The sequence below is a fragment of the Glossina fuscipes genome, unplaced genomic scaffold (assembly GCF_014805625.2).
Source record: "Glossina fuscipes isolate IAEA_lab_2018 unplaced genomic scaffold, Yale_Gfus_2 55457, whole genome shotgun sequence".
NCBI lineage: Eukaryota > Metazoa > Arthropoda > Insecta > Diptera > Glossinidae > Glossina > Glossina fuscipes.
In genome coordinates, this window is record NW_024000319.1 from 1 (window position 1) to 8,320 (window position 8,320).

Genomic DNA, 8,320 nt, shown 5'->3' on the forward strand with positions numbered 1-8,320 from the left:
CAGGCAGAGAGACAGGCGGACAGACAGGTTTCAATCAATTCAGATTATGATTTTGAATCGATCGGTACAATAAAACGTGGGTCTATCGTAAGCCCTTCTTTGTGTTACATATGTCTGCACTCACTTAATATACTCTATACCAATAGTGGTTTAGGGTATAACGATATGAAAACCTAAATCACGAACGTATATTCCAACTTCGAAAACGTTGTCTAAATAATCTACTGTACCCTTATCTTTGCCCAAATACTGTCATTTTTAAAATTATAAACTCATCGTAGATTACATAGACTTTTGCAGAAAGCAAAATTATTTCTAAAATTCGATAATTTTTCTCTGTTTTTGTCAGTTTTTTTTCCAACTCGAAGCGTTAAAAATTTTGTTACTAATCATTTCATAACGCTTGTCCGTCCTTATATTCCGACCCCTCGTACAAATAGATAAAGAAAAAACAAAAAAAAAAAGCGGAAAATATTCATCAAAATTTGTTTCAATCGTTTACACCGTTCGAAATAATATAACTCGCCTTTATATATATTTTTTTAACCGAATTTTACATAAAAATTTAACTGAAAGAAAAAACGAAAAGCAAAAAAAACTAGGAGGGTTGGAAAGAAATAAGGCACGAAAAAAAGGAAAAAGATATGGCTTTCTAAACTTCAAGAGTAGATGACGATGGTAACGAATTGGAGAGACGGCCAACGGCACGGAGTTTAGCTTCATCAATAAGTGAAAGCATTACGAGATTAAATTTAAGTTCACGCAGTTGTGATAGAAAAGCTGGTGTACTGTAAGTATACTTAACACATTCGACTATTAAGACCATTGCAAATGCACAATATATGCAAATTTTTGTCATTCCATTAGATATATTAATCCGGCCGCTTACATAGAGAAAGATGGTGAAATGGAAAGATCACCTGATGCTGGTCAAGGTAGCATAGATAGTAAGTGCCCATCAGTTTCCGAAACTGAAAGCGATATTGTGCCGCCGTTGGATTTGCAGTCGGAAGAAAATTATCCAACAACAAGGGATTATACGTTTTCCTACCGCAAACATTGCGAAGCGGCCAAGATTGTTTTGAAACCGGAAAAGGCCTACGAGACTTGGCTTTCTGCCAAAAGGTAAGCGTTGCATGTAGATGACATTTTAATGAAATATATATTTAAAGGAATACTTCATTTAGAAAGTTGCTATCGGATGAGGCTGCCAGACGTAAAAAAGCCGAACAACAAAAGCGTCAAGAATTAGAAGATCGTAAGCGTTTAGCCGATGAAAAATTTAAAAATTGGTTAAAAAAAAAAGCTTGCCAACCAAAAACAACTCATCTAGCACAGGAGCCATCAATGCAACAAATTAGTTCAAATTTAACGATTAAATCGACATCAGCGAATACAGATTTGTTAGAAAGACCGACGCGTTCTCAATTGAGCGAAGAGGAAACTTGCAAGTATTGTCGTAATGTAATACGATGCCAGGCGCCGCAATTACACAATTATAATTTTGTTTAGGCAAGCATAATTTAGTATAGAAATTAAGTATAAATACTGCACTTCTCAATAAAGAATTTCAATTGTTTTACACAATGCAAACATAAGCGTTTAATTCGCTAAGAAAAAATAACAGGCATTCAACCCGCCTACGATCAAGATTTAGGGACCGTCTCTTGCCGAGCTTTATTTTCAATCTATGAGACGGAAAGACCTGGCGTTCTGAAGCCGAGCAAAATAGGGATACACTTACACGTCATCCTTTTCCAAGTACCCTTACCAGGGAAGGATTCATAGGGAATCCTCCCAATTAATACTACAACGCATTTTGTCAACACAAAACTCTGTTGCAGTAAATCATCTTTACATCCAAACTCATTAAACTACTTTACAATTTCCTTAAAAACCCAGTTTACGAGCATACAAGATTGTAATTTAACACACAAATATAATGTTATGATTTTATGGCATGGTGATTTTTTAAGTACTGTGAGGAGCCAAAGTCGTCCCTCGATTTTGCCTCACAGGTTCTTCGTCTCTGTTCGGCGGTTCAAAGAAAATTGAATTTCTCGGTAGTGCTCCTTGAGCTAACAAAACTAACAGTAATATGGACACAGATTGTAATTGAAATTAAAAACTGAATATTAACTTTACTTTGAAGCCGTACAAGTCGTGTTTATTTAAACGCAAGGTTTAGCGCTTAAAATAGATATTGAAATAAAGAATAAAACAAAAGAAACAACATAAAATTAATAAATAAGCAAACATTATTTAAAATAAACGATCATTTCTTTTGAATAGCATTTCGATCACGTAGCTATTGCAATTAACAGTTTGTACCTTGAATTTAAAAGAGAAAAAACCATTTCCCTTTAGTTGTAAAACCCTCTTGAAATCATTAAAAATAAAAAACATCAAAAGAAAACTTCTTGTGAAACAAAACCTGAAGCCGTTGAGCTTACCCCAGCGCAAGGTATGGGCTTTAGCCCCCACAGTACATTTGTAAGCTTTTGTTCTTGAAAGGTCATGTATGCCCCCTGTTTTCCTATTATTTTTTCGAAATGAATATTGAATGACGACGACTATAATGGAAAAATAAATGGCTTTCAAGTTACGGCGGGGAAGTGAGAGCTAGTTAACTGAAGTTGGACTACCATTCCACCCGTCACCAATATTGCTTCACTTTTGTTCACGGTAAGTTTTAATTCGGACTTACGTAGCCACCCCCTTATTTGGCTTAAGCTGTCTTTTGCTACGATCTACATCAGCGGAGTCGACAATCAGGTCTATGTTATCCGCGTACCCTATAAACCTCGCTCCTCTTAGAAAGCCCACATTGGGCCGTCCGTCGTACATGAGTTTTTGCAGGAAAGTACCCAGGATGAAGTCTTGCGTTACCCCAGCTATAATCCGGTATTCTTTTGTAATGCTGTCTTCTATTAAGCAAGTAGCTGTCTATCACTTTAATGCAGTAGGGGGAGAAGCCCCTCAAGTGTAGATAATATTGGGCAGCCGTAGTACAGGCGACAGATAATAAAGGAAAATCAGATGTGAAACGCACTTATACACGAGCAATAACCGACAGATATATGTCTACGCTTCACTTTTCCGCTTTTTGTATATGCATTTTTCTTTGTGTCAAACAAGCGAGCTATCCAGAGTAACCTAATCTCTGACATCTCTAACATGACATAATTAGTGAAGAATAGTTTTCTTTTAAAAAATCTGATCTTGTTTGTTCATTTTCAACATCTAATCAGCGACCAGGCGGCGGTCCACCTCTCTTACGCTTTGTCGCAAAGACACTTATATGCTGATAACTAAAAAATGACGCGAATTTGAAAATAATGTCTCTCTTTCCTTATGCCTTATATTCTATTACATTATTCATGTTGCTAATTACATTATAAACATATGTGAACCACGGACTCTAAAAACAGAAATCGATATTTGATTTATAAGTGGATTATAGACACAAATTTTATTTTTGTCAAGCTGAAGATATTTGATTTTTGTTTAAATATAAAGGCGTTTTGTTTATCTATAAGTGCGCGTGGCGATTATTTTAATAATTATAATTAATATGTATTTAACTAAGAAATGGCAGAAATCGATCCAACTTTTAGGGAGCAGAAGCAAATGGTGTAAATAATTGCAGCCCAACGACCGTTGACCTCCGCTTTCTTCGAATGTGAGGAGTTTAGAAAGGATTTAATGTCCATCGAGCAAGTATTGAAAGGAGAGACACTTTGTCGAACTTGGTCAAAATCTCCGCGAACAACAAGTCGATAATGGAATGGTTCCTTCGTTTTACAAAGAATGTCAATTTTGATATCGAAACAAAAGAAAAATAAAACACTTTGAGAGGCTAAGCGAATACACGAGGTAAAAACTCAAGTTTTATGAAAACAACGGCGAGTATATCAATATTATAATAGTGCCACCGAAATATCGATGTACAATAGTCTAAAATATATCGGGTATTATCCCGCTTTTTACACAACAGTATGCATCTTCGGTTGTTGCTTGCCTAATTTGCAGAAAAAGAAGATATCAGGTATTGTAATAAAGTAGTTCATGAATGAGGTGAAATATTTTTTAACGCATTACGTACTGCATCACTCTCCTATCCTGGGCACTAATTACATGTCTTTTAGCTAACGAGCGCTCATTGCAAGGGCATATCTTGCGAACCATTTGGTCGAAAGTTATGCGTGGCTTTGCCCATTCGAAATTTATTTCGAAAACTAATGGGAAAATAAGTGGCAATTTTGACGTTTGTTTATTTACAATGATACATTCAATAACAAAACCATACAAATGTAAAATTATATAAAATTTTTAACGAAATAAAAAGAAGCGAAGTAATTTGATATAACTCATATAATTTCATTTTCTCATTTCTTAGGAAAATTTTGATTTGTGTTGTTGAGCTTTGAATTTTAATATGCATCATTTTACTTTTGTTTTCGCGTTAAATAAATAAAAGGCAACTTTTTAATTTTTCAGAAAACATCTTAGCGCAGATTATTCTTTATATCTTTTATTTCAATACAATTAAAGTTGAAAGTGCAGAAGGTACGCGGGTTTATATTTCCTCTGTTATTCTACTCGCCTCTAGCGAAGTGGAAATAAGTTAAGGGCAGAAGTTTCGCGCACCAATTTTTCCTAAAACATATTAAACGTATTTTTTGACACGCGAAACTCTTGCAAAAATCTGTATTTAGCAAGACGTTTATTTTAATTCACGTTGTTCACAAATATACAAAGCTATTTAATTACACATTTGAAGTGTCATTTCGGATTTGCCACGTCTTACAAGATTTTTTTTCCTCTACTGCCGAATAACACAATATGAGGACAGTCTGATGTGAATATATTTTTCAACATTACCTCAACTATTCAATAACAAAATTTTACTTACCTTTTCTTTTTGTTTTATTTAGTAAAATGGATTAAGCCTGTTGGCGTTCAAACCAGTATCAGTATATCCGATGATGTATGGAAATATTAATGATTCACAGTTTGATTAATTAGAAAATTGAAGTGAAAAGAATTAATAGATGTAACTTTCACAAATTTGGAATATTTGATTTGGCTCAGCTGCTTGTAAGTAAACAATTTTGTTTGCATCTTATTTCATTTTCAATTTACAGCGATTTTGTCCTATAAATGTAGCTCTAAACAACCAATGCTAACTTAGAATGATCAACAGTAGCGATGCTGCTTATGCCTGTTTTGACAATCTGAAACAACGTTTCTTACACATGTAACTAAAAAGGTCGAAACTTTTAAATGAAACGTAGTTAACGTCTTACATTAATAGTGGCTCGCTAAACTAGCTAATAATACCGGAGTGCCTCATACGGTACATAATAGCTCTATAGATGTTAAAACCCAGGATCTATAATAGTTGACAACCTTGGTCACTATCCTACATACGGCATCAATTTGAAATTCAATTTATTAATGGATGCAAGAACCCCGTTCTACAGAATTAGGTAGCAAAGTTGTAAAATATTCGTTAAATAACAAGGTATGAAAAAAAACGGAGCTTTATAAAACTTTTACTTTTCCTTCTTTCCCCGACAACATGACACGTTTCATTACGTCATAGCTGTAGAATGAAAAGCTTGCAAAAAATTTACTTTATTACTCATCTCGTAAGAGCAGGGAAACATTGATTTTTTTCATGCTATATTTTTTTCTTACTACAAGGGAAAAGCATTTTAAGCATTCAAAATCATCGCTCATTTTGAGCTTGTACGTCCTCTATTCGGGTAGTGGGTGCTAAGTTAAGTTAGGAGTAAGTTAACAAAAAGTTATGTTTAAGTGAGCATGATGAACGATGAGAGTAGGGCAATCTCAGCTAAAGCAGTGGCGCTTGGTCAATCTGCAGAGAAACTTATCCAACACAGTTTCCGACTTTCTTTTCTTTTTTTTTTTATTCTTTCCATTGTAAAACCAAATGAAATGAACGCCAAACATAGGCAGTAATTTAATAAGTGGAGCAGGGAGTTTAACTCAATGTAAACCAATGGTAAATGAAACAAGGAACTTTCTAGAGTGAAGCGGAAGTAAAAGAAGTAATTTGTAAGAGCAACAACAACCAAAATCAAAACGTGTGAATCTGATTCATATAAAGGTCACAGGTATCCAAGTGGAAGATATGTTATTGCCACATCGGACCCGCAGTATACATATTTTCTTGTGTTGCAGAGCTTGAAGATGCCGGTGAGCGAATCTCCATCCGCAGCAAATAACTTCACAGCATGCTGTATTGATTTTTTGGCGAGCAAACTGTGTTTCGAAATATTATAGCAAAAAATAGGAAACCGCTTGCCATAAAATTTAACAACAGCCTTCTAACATAATGATAATTTTTGACATAGTGAAAGCTTTCCCTCAGGCTTCATTTCTGTGCGGCTTTCTTTTTTATTCTTTCAGTGATTCTTCCTTTCCTTATTGTTCTCTGTTCTCTATATATAAGTGTCTATATTATTACACTACTTTGCTTTACTGCTTCAACGTCAGATTTAAATATTGTTATTGTGAAAAAAGTAATGCGGAAGACAGACTTTTCTAACACGTTACGACAAGGTGACAGCGCAGGACAGATAAAAATGCAGCGAAAAATTGAAACATCGAATGGAATTCTATTTAAAACGTGACTGTAGGCAAAAGCGTGAATGGAAACTAAATTTATTGCAAAAGCCTTTCAAGGAAGTTGGAAATGTAGTCAATCTATATATTTGATATAACACTTAAGCAGTGGTGAATGTTTTAACTTTTCTTCTTTTTGCTCTTAACCTAGAGCCATAACAAGTTAGATAAATCTCCCCAGAAAGAGATATGGTACCTTTGCAGGTCCTGAAAGAAAGGAAAATAACTAGATTTGGGGCGAGGCTGGTTTCTTCTACTCTCTTCAAAAGGAATAAAAATTGATTTTTCCTCCTTACTCATAAATACAGCGTATATATGGTTTTTCCTCTTTACTCATAAATATAGCGTATCAATGTATGAAAATTTGTACTTATATTCCATGGCCGATGCTGTAGTCCCTGTAGAACAATGGGAAAAATTAACCATGCGTACCCAGAGTGTCAAAATTTAACTTTTTTCAACACCTTTATAACGCGCAGAAACAAGCCTTAAAAACCGCTTAAAGCATATACACTCTTAGTCAGTTTCAAGTTTAGAATGTACATGCCCGTCTGTTGGACTATTCATCGGTCCGTCTGCCCAACTTTATAGTATTTGTGGTAAATATTCTCCCGTTAGCGAAAATGAATATATCGCCTATAAATTTCCAAAAGAATTAGGAAGAAGAAGAAAGTGATCTAAATTTCTCAAAGAACGCGTTTATACGACAAATTCCATTTTTTGGAAAATAAAAAAAGATCAGCTGCGCCCACTTCATATTATGGAACATGAAAGTTTAGTTCTTTTATTTTTTTTGCCTGGCCTACGATAACTGTGATGGGTATAAAAGATTCGGTCACGGCCGTATATAATTTTCTTACTTTTGTATTTTTTAATCTAATAATTTGCGTAGAGGAGAAAAGAACATTAGACCAGAGAAGCATTATCGTAAGGAAATTGGTCTTCAATAAAGCATATATACATATATATACACATAAGAGTATAGGTATGTACATTTCCACATTTACATTTAGAGAGAGAGAGAGAGGGTTGGGAGTTTATGGAGATAAAATTAACCGTTTTCTGTTTCCTTTGCATATAAATTAACATTTTTGAGGGAAAAATAAATAAACGTTACAGTTAGGGTTTTTAGAAATGTTTGATAAAACGGGCGATAAGCTTCATATAATTTTTTATAATGCGCATCAAAGACAGAGAAATTTTTTAAGTGTGCAGAAGGCATAGACATACCTGTGATTGACGATCAGGAACGGTGGAATCAATGTGAAGCATCGGCCAACGTCTCTGTTTTTCGTTCGTCTTTTTTTTTCAGATTTTTTCGTCGCCTTGTCCAGATCGCTCTCGAAAGCAACAAAGTCACGAATCAACACATATGTTTTCCTAAGACCTGAAAGCTGTGTCCATTTATTTTCTTTGCAAGTCAGAAGTTGGGTTACTCAAAATGTTTTTGTAATTTAATTCAAATTTATGCAAAGGTTTGTTTCATTCATACGTGAGGTAGGATATATGTAATCACTTTATTAGCTCCACGACAAATGCAGTGATCTTTGCTCAAGCTAAGTATCAAACTGTGCTCGACCAATGAAAAGTTTTAGAAGATTCGCCCGCAGCTGAATATAGTTTTCCTATTTGGTCAATTTCACGAATAACAAATTAAACCAAATAA

General features: G+C 34.6%; 1 pseudogene; it reads left to right on the top strand.

Moving 5' to 3' along the window:
* The first annotated feature begins 644 nt into the window (after positions 1 to 644).
* LOC119643108 lies at positions 645 to 1,512 on the top strand (annotated as a pseudogene).
* Positions 1,513 to 8,320: the final 6,808 nt, after the last annotated feature.